A 20259-nucleotide genomic window follows, 5' to 3' on the forward strand; every position below is an offset into this window, starting at 1 on the left:
TGTTTCCCTATAAACTTTTTTTTCAATTCTATGTTTTTTTAATTAAAAAAAGAGAGAAAGCTATCTATATACAGAAACTTGCATTTTCTTAACTAGAGAGCAGCCAAGTATTCTTGGAGAATTCTATTAGTAAGAACTGCAACAAATCCCATTTTTAAGAATGTGACCTTTCTTCAATAATAAAGCATTTCCCAAGCATCACATTGTTTAAAGTCACATCATCACAATTATCTGAACAAGAAAGTAGGCAAGACTTTTGTAACTCAAAACCCAGAAGCGGTAACAGGTAATCAAATGTCTATTGACTCAATGGAAACAAAAGCCAGGGTATCTCCTTGTCTTGTGAAAACCTTGCATATTTCATAAAGTACAGAGTAGGAAAACAATAGATATATTTTACTTAATTTCCTGAATATATAAAGAATACACACTACAAATAGCTAGAGTATTTGAATGATTAATTGACTTTCTGCATATTTTCAGAGTGAGTATTAAGGGTTACAGTCCTATTTTCTTCAAATCTTCACCATCTTTTTCTTTAACTTTTCACACTTTTTGTAACTGTGAAATATATCTAAAAATATGTGACTAATTGAGTCAATAGCAAATTGTACTTATGGCCATTCTCCATAATTTTTCAAGAGAAAATAAGATACATTGACTTATTTAGAGATTTTCAACCATTTAGGTAAAATGTTTTCTCTCCAATCTTTTGTACAGAACACAATTTGCCAATTATTCTATCCTGTATTATTTCCCCTCTCCAGTTGCTTCAAATTACAAAATAATAATTTTCCTGATAAAGTGACTAGTCTTTGAAAAGCTATAACAGCTTTCTATTAGTTTCTATTTCTATTAGTTTTCCCAAACTATAATCTTTCTATTAGTTTCTCTTTCTATTAGTTTTCCCAAACTGCTATGATACTTTTTAAAATACTGATTTAAACATTTAAAAAATAACAGCTTTCTGTTTTGCAAAGCAGCTATAACACATGTCAGTGGTGAGAGTGGAAAACAGCACAACTAGTTAGGAATAGTGTTTGGGTATTGGTCATAGCAGTTTATTTAACCTATGAGATCTGTCAAATTTCATCTAACTCTACACGGAAAAGCCCTGGTTTTCACTATATGTAAACTATACCTAAATTTTTTGAAAATGTGACTTGTTCATCATATAAAATATTACGGGATCTTTAGAAAAAAATCTCTGAAAAGGAAAGAAAGAAAACAGTCATCAGGGTAATGTAATATTGTTTATAAAATTAAAACCAAAATCCACAATAGTTTAAGTAAGCTAAAACCAAATAATAGGAATAAAAGCCAGTTATATTAATTATCTTTTAGAGTAATCAAAGATAATACTATAACATAGGTTTTAGGTGAATAAGAATATTAAGAGTAAATTTGTTCAGATAGAAAGATACAGAATTATAAGTTGGATTTAAGTACTCTAGAATGTTTTCTTTGGGTATCCTCTTTATTAGAAAGAAAATGAGCAATTCTCACCTGACTTCCTAAACTAAGCACTTTCCTTTCATCCAAGACTGCTTCAGTCCTGCCTGCATGCATCAGAAGTCACTCCTCAGGCTGCATTCCCCAGTGACAGTAGGAGGGTCAGTTTTTTGCCTCTTTTCCCTCTGTATCAAGAATTAGTCCAATGTTCTTATAACTGTTTTCATGAGTTAATTTGACCTAAAATGTTAATAGATTCTAATAACTTAGTACATGGTTAGATTTCAGTACTTAGTCTCATAAGTCAAGGGAAGAGAGGAGAGATCACAGATAATGTAAACAAGATGTTTATACCTGTTAGTGGCTTAGATAGACATTAATTTTCCAAGCTTCAGATCAGTACTTATGAAGTTTCCTTAATCATCCTGTAGGGTAAATGGTACTTTGGAATTAAAATAATTTAGGAAGATAAAATTAAGTGAAGCAACATAATATTGTTCTCGGCTCACCGAGTGAAGTCATTCTCTTCAGGTAGATTTAAAGAAGTGACTTCTAAACTGTGACTATGGACTCAGATATACACTGACAGAGGTATTTAAGGTAAGTTCAATGTGTGCAATTACCATTTGAAGTTTGAGCTGTTGGAGCGGTTTCTTTCTGATTTTATGCATGTCTCCCTGTTTTGGGATAAAGTTTTGTCAACTCATAATAGCACCATTTGTGAGCTCTTGTGGACCACAAGCTCCTATTGGTAGTAGCATACAGCCAATTATTTTTAAGTGAAAAGCTGGATTAACTACTACTCAATGATGGTATTTACTTCCTGGATTAAACCAGGATTGTAATAAAATTTACATCTATCTCAAAACCATAATTTTACTCCAGTATTTGGGAAATACCAGACAAGATTATGCCAAGTATTGCTCAGGAACTTTGATTTCAGTATCTTACGGGTCTACCTTTTCCCCTGATGAAAGTCATGGTCATAATGTGGAACACACTGTATTATTTATCTATTGTACCATAAGAAATTACCCCCAAATTTTGTTATATAAAGCAACAAACATTTATTCTCTTGCAGATTCTGTGGACGAATAATTCAGAAACGTTCCAGTTGGATGGACTGATTCAGGGTCTGTCATGATGCTGCAGCCAAGGTGTTTGCAAGCATTGCTATAAATTGAAAACTTGACTGGGGCCAAAGAATTTTCTTCTATGGTGGGTCATTCATGTGGCTGTTGGTGGGAGGCCTTAGTTTCTCCCATGTGAACCTCTCCATGGTGCTCCTTGGGTGTCTTCATGACAAGGCAGTTGGCTTTCTCCTGAGCCAGTGATCCAAGAGTGAGCAAGGAATAATCCTCAATGCCTTTTATGGCTTTGTCCCAGAAATCATACATTGTCACTTCTGCCACATTCGATTAACTAGAAGGTAGTTAGTAAGTACAGCCTACACTCTAGGAGAAAGAGATCAGGTTACACTTTTTGAAGAGAAGAATGTGTGAACATATTTTAATATCAGCACACAATGAATGCCTTCAAATCTCAGTAAATTTCTGGCCCCTGTTAAAAAAAAAAAAGGGAGGGGCAGCTTACTCTGTAGAGTTTCAATAGTAAAGCATTGGTTTCAACAACAAGGCCTTAGCATGTGGGGGGGACATTTAAAAAGGAAAATCATTTCCAAAACTATACTGGAATGAAGCAAGTGAAACAGGAAAGGTAAAGGAGGCACTTGCCTCGGATGCAAATTAAGGGGGTAAAAAATGCAAAATGATTGCTTTGCTTTAATTTTGCCTGAGTTAAAAAAAATATTGCATTAGAATATTATTTGTCTTCATTACTGAGCTTTTTACCCACCCTCCACCTTACAGTTTGTACTTGAGATGAGTGCCTCACTTCCTTTGTTTGCATCACCCTAGTCACACCCCACTCCTCCTACTTTATATATTAATTGCTCAGGACAGTTATTTCTAGCTTTCTGAAATTAGTAGATTGACAGTATGCTGGAAGCAGACTGGAGTAGCACAGAACAGCAGGAAAACTGCCTGGCTTGATATCAGGTGGCTTGGGTACCAGTCAAATCCTCTCTAATTAGCTATGGAACTTTCATAATATCATTTCACCTAAAAGTGTCTCAGTTTCTTGGTGATAAATTTGAAGAGGCCAAACTAGACATTTTCTAAGGCCCAGTAAAGGCTTAACATTTTAACAGCACATAGCCTTAGAGTACCAGATATTTTCCCGTTCCTTACATCCATCATCTGTAGCTAGAGACCTGAAATCCATTACTCTTCAGGGTAAAGCTAATGCCTTTCTTATGTGCTTGTTGTTTTTAATTTTAATTTGGAACTATGCTTTTTGCAATCATTTGCCCAATCTTGCTCTGGGGTAGTCATCAGGGCATGATGCAGCATTGGTATCATTTTCTATTTTCATTAAGGTGCCCTGAGGACTTCCAGCATTAGATGCCAAGAAATTTAAATTATTAATTTTATTACAACAAGAGTTCTATAACAGCAGAGTTACTGAAATGCTTTTTAAATTGGTTTTTAACTAGAAAAATAAAGAGATAGAATACGGACACTTGGGAAATAATAAGAAAAGTGAGACAGCACTGCTATTGATTTAAAGTCAGGTAAGGGGATATTTCTTTTAAGTTCAATATTCACAAATCATTGGACTTGGATAAGATACTAATGAGAATACTGAACAGCCTCATAGGTATGAAATAATGAAGAAGAAATCAAGTAATAAAAAAAAACCCAAAAACTATGGTACTGACATGTAAGAATGGAAAAACTGATCTCACTAATTGATATTCTTTTAATTGATTCCACTTCTTAATTAAAAAACTATATTTTTAATATGCCTAGCTAAAAGCCTACTGTAAGCAGTAGATATATAATCAGAGACAAGTGGTGAATTTTCCATTTCTGAATGATCTTGAGTAAATCACAAAAGTCAATTTAAAACTGCCTTCACCTGAAAAATGGGGACATTAAAACCCCCACATAGGGATTTTTTGTGTCTCAAATAAGGTATTGTGCATAGAAGCAATTGTAAACTGTAAAATACTCTGCACGTATGAAGAATTTATAAATTTATAGATATTTGTCACTTCCAATTAATATTACTGGGAGTCTTGTGATGATATTAGGGATGAAAGAACAGTGGAATTCTAAGGTGACTTTATCCATCCAATGACTCAGACCTGACCCTGAAAAATACAGGTGTACATAAATTTCACATCTCAGAGTGATGGGCTTTATAATAAATTATAGTATCCCAGAATATTTTACCAATTCTTGTCAGTATGTGTGTTTGTTAGGTTCTTAAATAAGGAGAATCTCGGCTGGTAGACACAATAACAAACAAGTTCTCAAAATTCATTAGGGTTATCCTGTGCCCAGTCTGGCAGATCAGCCAACCTTATGCTCCCTGTTCAGTTCTGTTTTATCAACCCCAGCAGTGGATCACTCTAAGGGTGGAAAGAGGCTCAGCTGAAGAGCCAATCTAGGATGTGTCCTTGTGCAGATTTAAGAAATCTGTGTTGGACCCGTGGATGAGGAAAACCTCTGGGGTTCTCCCTTGAGGTCTAACAGGAGCTGAGAACTATTTTCTTTCCAGAAATTGGGCAAGGTTAACCCAATGCCCCAAACCTAAACATCCTTTTTAGGAAGAATCCAGAAGCCTAATTGCTCCTATAAAAAGTTTGGCTAGTGTGTGAGGTTATAGAGCCATAATCTGAAAGTTAAACCCAGGTATCAGTTTGGTAGAAACATCTATGAGTGATATAGGAGATAGAAGCCATGAAGACTTCAAGACTAGGGGATGGGATGAAGAGTCAGTAGCCAAGAACTGGTAGAGGAAGGAATGCAAACCAGTCACATGGCAAATGTCACCTCCTTACGTTTCCTTTCATCATGAGGAGATTCTGAATAAAAATAGTGAGAATCAGAGACATTCCTTGAAAATTGAGAAAATCCAGTAAATGCTGAAGTGGTATTCTGATAGCATGCTTGAATATTTTGTTTGTTGGTGCTATTGATTCAGGCCCCAGATAGAGCAAAAGAACCTGAAGTCACACTATTCATTGCTCCTGTAGAGCAAGACCAGGAGCTGCAAGTGGGAAAACTCATTTCTCTGGCACAACACTGCAAGGAGAATATCACTAAGTGCAAAAGTAATGTTTGGATGGCATAATTGCTTAACCGGATATCATATAAGAAAAACACTGGGTCCATATATCTGTTTATGAACTAAAATCTGAGGAGCCGTTTTTATATTCAGCATCCTTTTTCTCCTAGAATCTTGTTAGACAGAAATGAATGTCAGAAAACCGTTTGGAATAATAGAATAACTATGCTTTATTGAAGGCTAATTGTGTGCCAGGCTCTGTGCTAACTGCTTTCCATTTGTGAGCTTATTTAAGCTTCAGTTCAACCATATGCAGTAAGTAGTATAATTTCCATTTTACTGATGAGAAAATCAAGGATTCCAGGTAGTAAGTGGTAGAGTGGAACTTGAACACAGTTTTATTACAAGCCCTGCTTTACAGCACCACATTCTACTGTTTTGTTCTGGGACTTATGGAGGAAACTTGATGACTGTGTGCTCTTACAAAGTGTGTGTAGTTTTTCCGACGGTAGAAAGTGGGAGTGGAGTTTCTTCTGGTGGAGTGACCAGCTCGTTGGGTTGTTCATATGAGCTGGTCTATAAATTAGAGGAAGGAAACCAGATAAAGAGTGAAGGGGGCACACAGCACTCACCCACTTTCCAAGAGTAAACCTTGAAGTAACTTCTCTGAGGAGGACTAAGAAAAAGACCAAGTTAACTACCTTTATTTCCACCTTTGTCCTTCCTATGGTGTAATTCTCTTCTGAGAGCACTCTGAATCTTCAGTAAAGATGTGCTTTGATGTCTGACAGGCAGGACAGATGGAAGCTAAGGAGAAAACACAGGCAAAGGGGTACTGAGCAAGCCTAGCTACATTTCCAGGAAAGAAAGTGGTGCCGAGACCTCAAGAGAGGACCCCAGGAGGTCTTCCACATCCACAGAAAAATCCAACACTTAGGAGTACAGGAGATGGCACATAGGAAGAGAAAATGAAACTCAATTTTCAGGTTAATTAAGGGTTCCTTTTGATAGAGCTCAGAATACTGAAGTTATATTCAAACAGCTCAAGAAGTTACTCTCTGATCACAGTTTGCTGCTGGCATGCTGCTGACTTCCGAGCATCTATTATCTGTTCTTAAAGGAGAAAGGGACAGTAGCATCCCCTGTAGCTGACTACTTTATTGATTTCCTTCCATAGCTTTAATGTACAACTTCAGATTTTATGATGACTGCTGAAAGATCTTTCCATATCTCCTACTCATGGAAATGCCCATCTGCCTGCATTCCATCACTTCTAGCTGGATTTGACACAAGTTTGTCACTAATAACAAGTTCCTTTTCCTTACTTTCTCCAAACCCTAGACTGAACATCTGCCTTATTCACTGGCAAGATTAATATATCCCACTTGAGCAAATGCAATATGCTCTCTCGGTGTCACTCTTAGAGATAGGATTTAACTTGCCAATGGTGATTATTGTGCAATATTATACCAAGAAGACATACATTCCATACTGATCTAGATATCATGCAATCCTTCATATCAAAGCTCATGCCACTGACCACTGTCAATGACACACTGGGAGTGACATGGGTGTCTTTCTCCTGCATGTAATGAAAAAATATGCATAATTGTCTTTGTAAGACAAAGAAAAATTTTCCATCCTTACTTCTCTTGTAATTATCTGTGGATATTTTTATAATATGTGATTTCATACTCAGAATATATCTCACACATATCATGGCCCTAGTGTCTAGCACAGTGCAAGGGAAATTATAGGTCCTCAAGGGGTATTGGCTGAATGCATAAATTAACCTTGTAAGAGACTTCTTACATTTTAAACAAGTTACAGTTACTCTACCAAAAACCTTATTTACAAAATTTCCTCTTTCTCAAAGAATTTTAGAGTATTACTTAATTTATCATTAGAGAAATCATATTTCTAGGTTCCAAAATGTAAGTCTGACTCCACAAACTATTAGGCATCATCAAAGTCTAAAAAATAGAAAGATTTTCCTAAAGTGAAGGTTCATACAATCAGTATTGAGGTGGGGATCCAGAAGATGGTTTTTAAATACAAATAAATTGATTTATTTCTACCTTTTACTTTTTCACAGTTCTATTACATGAAGTAAAGCATCTGTAACCTAGAAATGATGGGTAACATTCAAAGCTGATATCCCAGATGATTCTGCTGTGACAGACTTCCCCTGCCTATTGAAATCTTAAGGTTGTCTAACCCCAAAATTCTAGACTATGAAAAGCTGTATTGTAATTTTAAATTCAGGCTACAGAAATAAAAACAAACAATCTTTGGGAAGTTAAACTAAGGTATAACCATTTTCCAAAATTCCCGATTTCATCTATTTTAGAAAGAGACCACTCCTGGGAGAAACACAAGTTACATGGTATTGCTCTTCTCACGTGAACCATCTCCACAACCAACGTGCCCTGAATCCCAGTGCTTGGCCAACCCCATCACTAGTAATCAACCATCATCTAAAGAAGCGAACATAATCAGAAGCTAAATCAAATAAATATGTCTTACTCTCTGTTCTGACGTCGGCCAAGTTCCATTTCTGGTGGGAGGCCAAGGGGAACAAGTGCCAAAGGCATATGGCTGTGGGCACCATTGCGCCAGAAAGATGTCAACACATTGGAAAGGATTCAGAGAAGAGTGGCGGGGGTGATTAAGGGGCTGAGGAATTTACTTATGCGGGAGATTAAGAGAACTAAGTGTGTATACATTGGCTAAGCAATATATGGGAGGCGGTGGAGCTGGAGATAATTTAAAGTGTCGACAAGTCCATACGAGGAATTGGTGGCATGGGAGCCAGAGGAAATACTGAGGCTTGGGAAAAGGAGGAGCAGGAAATAAGCACAAAAGCCAGGCTCCAGTTGTCATCAAAATGTTTTATGAGTATGCTGATTTAAAATGAGAGCATTTTACAGTATCACATGTAGAATACTCATAGTTAAAAAGGAGGCAAAAAGAACGTGAAAGCAAGCCAGGTGGGCCTGGGACATGAGGTATAAGAAACAAAGTATGTCTTCCCCCTTTCTTCCCCTATGGGATCATGATTACTAAGAAAATGCCTACTACCCCCTTCCAACTATCTGGAGTTCTCCAGTCATATAATAAGGACTACTGGACCAAAGATCAGCCTTTTCCTTGTGCCTTCTCCTTCCAACACTTTATCATCCCTGACTCCTTTCAACAGTAAAGTGATTGATACATAGTGAGGGCTCAATATACAGTAAACTATAAATTTGTTAACTTTATTAAAACACAATTTACATAATTAAAACATTAACTGTATTAAAACAATTTGCATAGAATGTATATAATTTACATATAATGTATCACACAATTCACTCCTTTAAAGTGCACAACTCCACAACTTTTAGTATATCCTAGCATTGTGCATTCATTGCCATTGTTAATTTTGTAATATTCTAATTACTTTAAACAGAAATCTCATACCAATTAGCCATCATCCCCCAATCCTCACAAAAAAAGTAAGTCTAACTATAAAACATAGACCTTGTCAAAGTCCATTTAAAAATGAAAAAGATTACACAAAAATGATAAACATGCAATTAATAATTGGATAAGGATCCAGGAGGTAGCTTATAAATATGGGTGAATTGCTTTTTCTCCATATTTGAATCCTTCACAGCTTCCATTGCACAATGAATTAACAATCTCAATCCTTTAATTTTTCAGCCATAGAAAAACAGTGTATTAGTCAGGTTCTCTAGAGGGACAGAACTAATAGGATATATATATAGAGATATATATCCATATATATCTCTCTATATATATGTCTATATATGATATAGATATATATGGAGTTATTAAGTATTAATTCACATGATCACAAGGTCCCACGATAGGCTTTCTGCAAGCTGAGGAGCAAGGAGAGCCAGTTTGAGTCTCAAAAACTGAAGAAATTGGGGTCCAATGTTTGAAGGAAGGAAGTAACCAGCAAGGGAGAAAGATGTAGGCTGCAGGCTAGGCCAGTCTCTCCTTTCCACGTTTTTCTGCCTGCTTTATATCCACTGGCAGCTGATTAGATTGTGTCCATGAGACTAAGGGTGTATCTGCCTTCCCCAGCCCACTGACTCAAATTTAATCTCTTTTGGAAACACCCTCACAGACACACCCAGGATCAATACTTTGTATCCTTCAATCCAATCAAGTTGACACTCAGTATTAACCATCACAAACAGTAATCTGTTTTCTGTCTCTGTAGAGTTGCCTATTCTGTCCATTTCATAAATGTGGAATCATATAACATGTGATCCTTTGTGACTGGCTGCTTTAAATTCGCATAATGTTTTCAAAGTTCATCTGTGTTATAGCATGAAACGGTATGTCCTTCCTTTTTATGGCTAGGTAACATTTTATTGTATGGATATGCCACATTTTATTTATCTACTCATCAGTTAATGGATATATATTATTAATAGTGAAAATCACATAATTTTCTCCTCTTGAAAATACCTAGGCTTTCACTTGATCACGATTTACACTAGGGGGTTAGAAGCTGATTTCATCACCTCTCTCAGGAAAGAGATATACTTTCTATAATGAAAGAAATGAATGATATTAGAATTTGATGTTCCAGGTTTGGTTTGGCTGGAAGTACATTTGTGCATTGAGTTCCACGTCCAATGGCTTAAATATATTGTATTTCCAGTTATGTAACTTCTAAGGAACATATGCACACTGTCTCTTAATAGCTCTTAGCCTTCAGTCCTTCCCATAAAAATTAAACAGATTACTCCAGCAGAGGTTGGTGCAGCCTTCCCACTCGTCTAACAACAATGAAGTGAGCTGCCATGTGCCTTCTCTTAGAGCAGATTTCCTTCTAAGAAAGTAGTGGGATGGGATGTTTTGGAATGTTCTTTAAGTGGCTTAAAACCACACTCCAACTCTTAATAGTGGTGTGACTGAGAAAGTTATTTAAAATCCCTGAGACCTGGTTCACTTATGGTGGCAAAGAAACTCGACTATTGTAATTAAGCAAAGGAAATGACATACACAATTTCCTGGCACATACTAAGGGCTCAATAATATTACTTGATTTTTAATAAGATGTGATCCTACAAGGAGTAGAGGAGTGGGAAGTGTATGTAGGCAGGAAAAGTCTTACGGTGAATTAGGACAATATTTGATAATACCTCCAGTAAATAAGAACATTACAGCAGCTATTATTTAAAAGACCTACATATGCCTGGCACTGTTCCCCAGCTCTGTTCGTATATTAACCCTTGCAATAATTCTACAAACTAGGTACCAGTAATACCTTCCTGCATTAACAGAAGGGCTTGCTGAGGGTCACTCAGATTGTCAGAGGTGGGATTTGCATGCAGGTAGCTAGTTTGTGGACTGAATTCCCAGCCAACACCTCCTTCTGCTGATCACCCATTTCCTCTGCAAGTGACTGGGACAGGCATGCATTTCACCAAAGGATATATTCAGGTTTGGGGTGTATGAAGCAATTTGTTCTTGAAGGTCAACATTTTAGCTTACATTGTTAATTCTAAGCATATTGTTTTAAGTTACTGCTCTTTTCTCCCTGTGATAACTTCAACTTTTACAACTCTCTCTTTCACCATGTTAAAGCCTAAGAAAAGATCTTGGTAAAAATTGAGCTGTTCATCTCTTTCAGAGTTGTCTTTTGTATGCCATCTTTCATTGCTATAAACTCGCAAAGCGAAGCAGGTGGTGAGGATAAAAATATTTTAGTATTCACATTTCTAGCCAAAAGTCACCTACATTTCATTTGAGGCAAATAGGAAACAAGCAAAAATACCTCCCTTCTATTCCTGCCTCATTTATGCCCAACAGCCTAGTCAGATCCTGATCCTCCATTTTTGAATTATTGCCACATATCCTACGCACCCGCAGACTCTGTTACCTTAAGCCCTTCCTATACACTGCTGCCAGCCAGAAGAGCCTTTGTATAAGACGTTACCACTGTTAGTTCAAAAGTCATTTTTCTCTTTTCTTCTTCTTTTTTTTTTTTTTTTTTTTTTAAGAGACAGGGTCTTATTCTGTTGCCCAAGCTCCACTGCAGTGGTGCGAACACAGCTCATAGCAACCTCAATCTCCTGGGCTGAAGCCATCCTCCTGCCTCAGCCTCCTGAGTATCTGGAACCATAGGTACATGCCACCACACCTGGGTAATGTTTTCAATTTTTTTTTGGTAGAGATGAGGTCTCGCCCTGTTTCCCAAGCTGGTCTTGAATTCTGGGCTCAAGCATTCCTCCTGCCTCAGCCTCCCGAAGTGCTGGTATGACAATCATTAGCCACCACACCTAGCCAAGAACCTTAAATGCACACCTTCTGTCAAAGAGATCCAATTTCAAACTTTTGTACTTTACCTTGCCCTATCCAAGCCCTCCCCCAGTGTATTCCTCTGTCTCAGATATATAAATCTTATCACAGTATTCTGAACATAGTCACCCTCACATTGGTTCTTTAGGCTTTCCTACTGTTTGTATACACACACACACACACACACATGCACAAGTGTGAGGTAGTAGAGAGAATGGTAATAGATAGTAAATATCTGTTCTTGTCTCTTCCTCTCTTCAGCTCTAAAGGTAAGTCTTCTCTAACTTCCTCAGCCTAGAATACTCTCTCTGCTTAAATCACTGCCATAATTGTTGTCATGCTGCTTAGTATTTGACTGTTCTTTAATTGTAAATTGTCTCTATTCTGTATAAGTTGAGGAAATATGTTAAGCTCTATTTCAGAAACTAGGCTGAGTATTCAACAGTTATTCAATACCTTTTACCTAATTGATTTATTCATCAAATCCAAATCAATGACTTGAAATTAAATATCGTTTCTATTCTGTATCCTTCAATGATCTGAATATTTCTCTGGTGATCCCCATAGTGTTGTGTGTTGTATATCTACCACTACAGATAGATAGAATTCTACAGTCCAGTTATTGTAATAAAGCTATTTTCTCCAAATAGAATATGCACTTCTTGAAGGCAGGGGCCTCACTCACTCACCTTGTATCCACAGGGCCTCGATACCTAACAATTAATAAGTTGCTCCATCAACCTTTTGAATTTAACTTACTTAAAAGTGCAGAACTCTGAAAGAAAAGGATTAAATGTGTTGAAATGGGTCCACGGGTGAAGAAGTTGGAGTGGCTCAGATGTTCAGGGTGCTTCTTCTTTTCATACATTGCATTAGATTTGCTCTTTTTCCAGGACCTACTGTGCCAAATCAGGCTTGTGATTAAGATCAAGTCTACCGGGAAATCAGCAGAGAGTTGGAGAGCATTTGAAAAGGGCCTTGCTGTCCAAAGTGTGCAACTCTGGCAAACAGCTGTTATGGTTCCATTGTTTTATTTTTGCTTCCTTTAAAGGGCAAGGTTGGAAAAATCAGGGAATTTATAAAAAGAATTTCAGTATAAAGAAAACATTTCAGGAATCATTCTCTCTTCGAACAAAGTGAGTTTCCAGCTGCACAGAATGCTCCATAAGGTGGCTGCACCAGCCTCAGGAACTGCTTAGACCAAAATCACCTTTTTCAGACATAAAAGACCTATTCTGCCCTTGGGCAGGACTTCAAATATACTGACACTATTTTAGAGAAGACTGCTTTCAGACCCATTTAGAGTGTCTCAAAGAATATGTCTCCCATTACCTGGAGAACCAAAAGTGTTTCCTCTTTGGATCAAAGAATATTAGGGCTGGAAAAGACCTTAGAGGTAATCTGGTTTAAATGTCTTTTCTTTTTGTCCTTTTTCTTTCTTTCCTTTCCTTCTCTCTTTTTTTTTTCCAAAAGAAAACCAGAGAAAGAAAGAAAGAACAAAACAAAACAAAACAAAATGCAGCTCCATGTTACAGACGGAAGACTAAGATATCAAGTTAAGTTCATTTCTGCCACACCTCAGAGCCTCTACTAGTATTTATTTCTATACAACTGCAAACCAACATCTACTCAGACAGTGTTATGAAGGTAAAATGCTACATAATATTGTGTCTAAGCTACTTTTTTTAAAAAACAACAGTGTTGTGTAAACAGAAGCTCCTGGATTTCTTTATTCCATTTGCATATATAGAGGATGACAAAGTTGAAGCCTATACTTAAAATTCCATGTTTGTGCAACTAAACCTGTGTGTGTGTGTCTGTGTGTATGTGTGTGTATGTATGTGTGTGTGTGTGTGTTATAGCCACAAATGGTTGTTTTTGTGAGACTGGTGAGGTAAAAGGTAATGTATTGGTGAGGAAGAGAAGTGGACTTGATACTTGACGAAGAAGGCAACCTAGTATCTAGTGATTTCAGACAACTTGCAGAAGAGAAAGGCAACCTCGAACTCTGGAACTAAGGAAGGAACACAGAAGCATTCTTGGAAAGTAATATCCCAAGACTGACACACCTGGGGAAGAGCAAAAAGTAATGCTGCAGCTAAGGCTGGATTCACAGAGCCAGCACATCAGTCAAATTACTAATGCAACTGCCTGCTTGGGTTCCACTTATCTTGTCTGTGATTCTTTGTCCAAGAATGTACACTAACTGGAACCAGTAACATTAAGATGCTCTTAAAACAATTGGTCATATAAGAAAAGTCCTTTGGAAAACATAAAGGGATAGTTAAATAGAAGGCATCAGCTATTTTGACTTCAAGGATAATATCTTCATAATGTAAAAGTGTTTCTTCATGTATAGATATAGCAAGAACTGGTATAGATTGGTCCAAAAATAGACCACACAGAAAACCGTGTTTTGAGAAAAAGGGAATACTTAAGAACATACATATCTCATTAAAAACATGAACTGTTAGTAATGGTTGGGCATCTATTCAAGCCCTGGCTCTCACCCTGCCCAATCTGGCTTTGGAGTGACCCTCTTTCTAATTAGATGCAGACAGTAGAAAATACTGATAAAGGTCCAAATCTGTGTGTGAGTAGAAGTCTTTTCATCTTTCAGTCAAATCAATATTTTATTTTTGAACTTCTTGAAGTCCAAAAATCCTTGAAATTTTGTGATTTAGTCATAAAATGAAGCATGGCTTAACAACATTGCCTAAGAAATTTCATACAAAAAGAGCACATTTGGGGACCCCAGTAGTAAGGAGATGACTGAGCACCTCGGGTGTCTGTGGTGCTCGAAGTTTCTTTGATTTAAACCAATCTCACTGTGTCTTCAGCTCAGCCCACTTTATAACTTTAATTAAACAAAATTAAAATTAATTATTTATGGAAACGATTAGATGAATTAGCTAAGGTGACCTGATACTTATTTATTTATTTTTCATTCTCTGTAAGGAGCCATCAGTATACCCAGCACGAATGGTTTAGCTTGAACAGGGCTGAATAACAACAAAGTTCTTGCCCCAAGGTGCTTTCCTTCTATAAATGAGTCAGTAAAAGTTTGTAACTCAAGCTATAGCTGGCAGAATTGCTACTTCCAAACTAAGACAGTATCAATGGCAAATTCTCAGCAAGAGATGCAGTTGAAATGTGATTCTCTAGGGAGTCTAACTAAAGGATTAATTCAGTAATTGACATGGGTTTTATGAATATTTACAGACAAAAAATATGAAGCTCCTCTGAACTCTAGAGCTAACACAGTTCTATAAAGCAACTTCAGTTTATACCATCAATTGAACCTCTTATAGCCACTGGATAGTTACTAGCTGATTCTTACTTCATGTTTTGGATTGCTTAGTTTTTCACCACACAAACCTCAGGAATTTCTTACATTTCCTTGAAAGATATTTCTTTAAAATTACTTACAGACCAAGAACCACATGATTAGCGTACAATGGAAACTAAAATAGATGTGAAAAGAATGCATTTTAGAAAGAATTTGATAATGTCTATTGCAAGAAAGTAGGGCAGAGGTGCTGCATTAACTCTGAGGCTGAGCATTCTGAGTTGCATAACGTAATGGTTGCAGGCGGGACTCACTGAGAGGCAGAGCAAGTGGACAAAGTTAGAAGGAAGACCCATGGGTCAAGTTTTAATCATGCTCATGGGTCAATGCTTTAATCATTTCTATCGAGCTACTAGAGAAATATCTAATGGTGGGACCAAGAGAGCAGTTCTGTGTATGGGTTGGAAATTTGTGGCTAAGTCTGGCCAGATATTTTTCTCTCTCATAAAAATGACAATAGCTACTATTTATTTTAATTTTTGCCTGGGAGCTCATATCCACTGTATATTTACCTGTAGGAGTCTCTGAGTTTGGCTAAACTTGCACGGTTTCATAGACTATTCAATTTTGCTTTTCCTAGCTGACCAAGACCAAGTTTGCACCACTTTAACATAAAGTCTAACTTGAAGTGTTTTAGATGACCCAGGCACACAAAATTTGGACCATAATTGACAAACTCACATAATGGTTAACTTGATGTTACAAATCCTTGGGAGAGATTTTTAACCGTCTTCAATCTAGCATCCAAATGAAACCGGTAGAGTATTTTTGCTATACCTTTCTGTAGGCTGGGTCTATTTATAATCCTTTGGGGTTCTAGTTTTATACAGAAGACTCCTTTTAGACACCTTTGATCCATAGGTTCTAGGTAATGTCTCCTCTTTACTTCTTTCCTCACAAGGTCAAAATGGAAGCTGAGGTTACCAAGCTTGGCTTTGGTCAGACCTTGGCATTTGTGAGCAAACTTCCTTCACTGGAGTCCAGGCTTCATTTGACTTTTGGCTTCTGAACATATCTTAATTTCCCACCAGCTAAGTAATGCATTTGAAAATGACCTTTAAAATATCTATGGGTATATTGTATTCTGAAATTTTAGTTGTTTTAGGTGGGGTAGTTGTTCAGAGTATCTTATCTGTCATGGGGACTGAAAAAAAAAACTGTGATATTTTATTTGTTATTGATTATTTTCCAAACATTTGCTATGTGATTTACATCCATGATGTTATCCAATCCTTAAAGCATCACCTGTAGTAGATGTTTTTATCATTGTTTCCAGAAGAGGAGCCTGAGGTTTGAAGAGATAAGTAATTACCCAAGGCAACAGAACTATTAGTGTCTTTTACTTCATATTTGAGCTCACAGCTGCTTACCTTCCTGCTTATGTCTGTAACAATTGTAGGCATTGAGTCATTGCAACCCTTAGGTAATTTTACCATCTATACTTTTTTCTATTTTTGTCCCCCCTCCAAAATATGTTTTCTTTACTTCCCCAAACTTCTTGATCATAGGTCTTTTCTTATCTCAGTAAACCACACCACCACTCTTCCTCCAGTTGCTTAGGCTAAAACCGTAGAGTCATTCTTGTTTTTGTTTTTTTTATCAGAATTATAGCTATCCCTCTGGTCCAGGCCACCATCACAGATTGCCTAGATGTCTGCAAGAGTACCATTACATGTATCCCTTCTTCCACTAGAACATTTACAGTACATTTTCACCAAGCAGCTAGGCTAGCTTTCTTAAAAAGTGAATCACACAACATCACTTTCTTCATTGAGAAATGACATGTTTTCCATCTTCAAGTAATAACTCACCTCTTGGCCATGGCCTTTAAGACACTATCTAGCCTGGCCCTACTATTTCTCCAATGTCATCTTGTAATACTCTCTTCTTGATTCAATGCTTTCTAGTCTCACTGCTTCCTCTCAGTTTCTCAAACATGCAAAGCCTGTTCATGTTCTAGTCTTGTACTTACTATTCCTTCAATTGACATGTGTTTTACTCAGAGCTTTGCATATGATTCTTTCTTGTCCACCATGTCTCAGGTCAAATATCACCATCGATTGAAATAATCCCTTCCTCTGTATCTATTATATTGTTGTGCTCAATTTTTATCTTGTAATTTATCTCTAAAATTATTCTATTTATTTATAAATCTACTTTATTGTATGTTTCCTTCACTAAAGTTCAACTGCATGAGAGTCAGGACCTTGTTTATCTCATTTAAAACCATATTAATAAGGGCTGCCCAAAATGTGCTACTCAGTGAATTTATTTTTGAATAAAATAGCCTATGGAATTGGATTATGCCTGAGTAGCACTTTCCATGATCACAGTTCACCAATTTGGACCACTCTGAGCATGAGTTCCAAAGAGATACATCATTGTTCGCCTGTGAGTCTTGGCCAGGAAGTAGGGTGGAGCTTAGATAAATAAAGCTGCAAGAAAGAGAGCAAAGATAAGTGCCAGAGAAGGGCATAATTGAGTCCAAGAACATTATTCCACAGATGTGATCAAGGAATCAGAAAGTCAGAAGAAGGAAGCCACTGCAGCTCCAACTGGCTCTTACTCACCATAAAGCTGATGACTGAACACTGGAAAAATGAGCCACTCCTTCAGCACTCATTGGTGCATCTGTTTCTTGACACCTATGATGTTAAAGACTTGACACTTACACACTGTTTCAGGTAAACTTCAACTTTCCAGCCATACTAACTGGGAAAGGCAGCCAAAGCAGCAGGAAGATGCCTGACCTCACTTCTGTCTTCTAAATCCCTCTCCAGTGTCTTGCATTCAAATAACTTGATTTTCCCTGATCTTTAGCTTTAAGGAAAAATATATCATATTTAAGTTTTTGGACTCTATAATATATAGGGCACAACAGAAGAAAGAAGCAACAGGTGCTGGATACCTATTAACCACAAAACAGCATACCTCGACATCACTAGAGATGATTCACAAAACCCAGTGTTCCCAGTAGAACTTCTTGAAGAAACTGAGCTGGGCCAGACTCCAAACATCTGTCATTCACCATGTAGTTACCAGTCATTGTGCTATATTCTAAAGTTATAGTAAGCCAGTACATATGATCCATTCATGCACACAAGTTAAACTGACAAATGGATTTATACTTCTGAATAATTGAAAATGGCTTTACCATTCTCAACAAAAAAAAAGTGGATTACTGATTATTTTAGGCAGAACACCCCTAACTTTAGGCTCTTCTTCATTAGCTTCTCCATAGGAGGGAAGGTTGCTTTCTAGAGTCAGTCTGGGACAAATATCATACTAAGCCTCAAATAACATGCCATAAATCACCTAATTATTTTTGTTTGAGTGAGACCAACCACTCTTTCCATACTTACTGGACCTCCCCTAGGTCATCAGTGCACATCCCAAGGAACCCCAAAGACCTCGGGCTATCCCATAAGGAAATTAAACATACCTACAGAGATTAGAGAGTGTATTTTCCACCTTTGTGTGAAGAAAACTCAAAGCAGTTTCTTCCTGTGTAATGTTAGGGGGCTTTTCAGAAGTTATCCCTTTCACATTAAAAATTCATTAAGCATAAACACATGTAGCAACTGTCTTCCTTACAACTAAGGAAAATCAGATTGTGTTTTGGAAGCAAACTTTGTTGAAATTTGTTCTCAATTTGTGTTTCTTCCAAGCCAATAAAAAAATTAGAAATGTTGATGCCTTCGAAGTCTGCCCCATCCGGTAATCCTATTGTTTACTTCTTAATCTTCCCTTTCCGTTTTCCTCTATGTCGTCTCCATTATTATTCAAGTGTTAACTAGGTGATGAACTCCTTTGTGGATACTTTGTCAAATTTTGCATAGCCTTTCCAAGCTGTGGTTATAAAAATAGACACTAGACTGCTGAAGATCTCTTGAAAATAGCCATTTGATCATGGCACAAGGGCAAAAGCCTCGAGGAACACCTGGTTTTCTGCCTGCAAATCTGGCATGCAAATATTACAAACATCAGCAAGAAATGTATCCACTAAAACATGTTCACACCCCCTGGCCACCTATACACACTTACACAGAAAAAATAAAGAAGATTCTTCTTTCCCTTTATTTCCTGCCTCTTCCTTCTCCTTACCTACTAGTTAAAAAGCAAAAATGGGCCGGGCACAGTGGCTCATACCTGTAATCCCAGAACTTTGGGAGGCCAAGGTGGACAGATCACTCGAGCACAGGAGTTCGAGACCAGCCTGGGCAACATAAAGAAAGCCCTCTGCAAAATATACAAAAAATTAGTGAGGTGTGGTGACATGCACCTGTGGTCCCAGCTACTCCGGAGGCTGAAGTGGAACAATCACTTGAGTCCAGGAGTTTGAGGATGCAGTGAGCCATGCTCAAGCCACTGCACTCCTTTCAGCCTGGGTGACATAGTGAGACTCTGTCTCAAAAGAAAAAAAAAAAAAAAGCCTCCTTGTTTCTAATAAGGAGATTAAGACCAGAGAAACTGACGATATTCTTAGGGTCCCATAGCAGTTTGTGTCTAAGCTGTCCTGTGGCTCCCAAGTTATAACTGATTGCTCATATTTCTACCCCATGGTATCTTCAGGAACGTGCCACTCAGAGGAGCAACCCAAGTTGCCTTTAATACATGAATGCCCACTCCCCTGTTTCTCATTACTGGAAATTTTGTAGGCAGGATTTTTGTACCACAAGCTGTTGTGGACTGAATGTTTGTATCCCCTGAAAAAAAACCATATGTTGAAATCCTAACCCTCAGTATAACCATATTTGGAGACAGATCCTGTTAAGTAGATGATAAAGGTTAAATGAGGGCATAAGGGTGTCCTGGTGCCCTTTACTCTAGAATTTATAGAAAACATTAGACATTTATATGCAAGGACATTTTCAGAATTTTATTATCTGATATTGGCTTTCCTAAAGAAAGTGCTAGCACTCATCAGTAATTCTAATTTTGCCTTCGCTTTGTGATCTTATTGCCCTTTGAAGCATGTGATCTTTGTGACATACCTCTGT

The sequence above is a fragment of the Symphalangus syndactylus genome, chromosome 1, assembly GCF_028878055.3.
Source record: "Symphalangus syndactylus isolate Jambi chromosome 1, NHGRI_mSymSyn1-v2.1_pri, whole genome shotgun sequence".
Classification (NCBI taxonomy): domain Eukaryota; kingdom Metazoa; phylum Chordata; class Mammalia; order Primates; family Hylobatidae; genus Symphalangus; species Symphalangus syndactylus.